The sequence below is a fragment of the Odocoileus virginianus genome, unplaced genomic scaffold (genome assembly GCF_023699985.2).
Source record: "Odocoileus virginianus isolate 20LAN1187 ecotype Illinois unplaced genomic scaffold, Ovbor_1.2 Unplaced_Contig_27, whole genome shotgun sequence".
Lineage (NCBI taxonomy): Eukaryota > Metazoa > Chordata > Mammalia > Artiodactyla > Cervidae > Odocoileus > Odocoileus virginianus.
Window position 1 is genome coordinate 1,035,837 of NW_027224344.1, and position 1,425 is coordinate 1,037,261.

Here is a 1,425-nt window from a genome sequence, read left to right on the forward strand (position 1 = left end):
AGGAGTTGGTGATGGACAGGGAGGCCTGGCGTGCTGCGGTTCACGGGGTCGCAAAGAGTTGGACATGACTGAGCGACTGAACTGAACTGAACTGAACCCCAGATGTACAGAAGGCCTTCCTCCGAGGGGTTGTATTTGTGCAAAACTTGTTCACACACTCACTGTTCAATTATTATTTAAGTTACGGGACACCAACTTAATGTGATGGTTGGATAGCATCACCGATTCAATGGACATAAACTTGGGCAAACTCCAGGAGATGGTGAAGAACAGGGAAGTCTGGCATGCTGCAGTCCATGGGGTCACAGAGTCGGACACGACTTAGTGACTGAACAACGACAAAACAACAACTCATGTGCTGACTCTTGAGGTAAAGACAACGTAGTGAAGACCCAGGAACATCCGATTCCAGTACAGCCAACTGGGTGCGTGTAGACACTCTCATGGCAGGAGTCTGGGTGCTCTTAGGAGAGATGCCCAATCCAGCCTTGGAGGCAGCAGAGAAGGCTGAACGGACGAGGAGGAGGCCTCTGATGTGCACTCTGAAGGATGACAAGTCGGCAGGGGCTGCTGAGGAGGATGCAAAGGTCGAAGAGGCTTGGAAACACAGCCATGTCAGCATGTGTGTGACCCCAGTCAGTAGTGTGAAGAGTGTGTGTGCACATGTGCATGTGTGTGATATCCAGGTCATTCGTGGGGCTCACAGTGACCTCCACCAGCAACAGGAGCAGAGGGTGGGGAGTGGGTTCTTCCAAGAGCCACCCCTTCAGTGGCAGGTCTGGACGGGAGCCTCATGGTCACCGTGTGTATTTTGGTGACCTTGGGCTCATGGTCCCTCTGTTCTCAGCTCACAGGGATAAGAAGAGAAAGTAGAGTTCGCTTCGGCAGCACTTATACTAAAACTGGAATGATACAGAGAAGATTAGCGTGGCCCCTGAGCAAGGATGACACGAAAATTCATGAAATTACTTAATTACATGAAATTACATGAATTTTTAATTACATGAAATTAAAAATTCAATCTTTTAGAGGGAAGGGACATATGTATACCTCTGGCTGATTCTCATTGTTGTATGGCAGGAAGAACACAACATTGTAAAGCATTTATTGTACAATTAAAAATAAATAATATTTTTAAAAAATTAATAATATTTTTTTAAAAACTTAAAAAAATTTAAGAACAAGAAGACAAAGTAACTTTTGAGTTTTGCCTCTTCCTCTCTCTCCCAGCCAGCCTCTTCTGGAGAAGACATCATCAGGGCCTTTGATGAAGGCAGAGGTGAGGGGGTTGGGATGGGAGGATAAGAGAGGAGGAGAGTGAAATCCATAAAGCACAGCCCCTCGATCACTGAGCGTTGGCTGCAGAATTGCATGAGGACAGTATTGAAATGCTGCCCAATTTTTAGTTAGTAGAGTCAAGAATGA

General features: G+C 46.2%; 1 non-coding gene across 1 annotated transcript; it reads left to right on the forward strand.

Annotated features, from left to right (window-relative positions):
- The first annotated feature begins 874 nt into the window (after positions 1-874).
- LOC139034133 (U6 spliceosomal RNA) lies at positions 875-979 on the forward strand. Its single transcript, XR_011486577.1, has one exon. It is a non-coding gene; the product is annotated as a U6 spliceosomal RNA (small nuclear RNA).
- Positions 980-1,425: the final 446 nt, after the last annotated feature.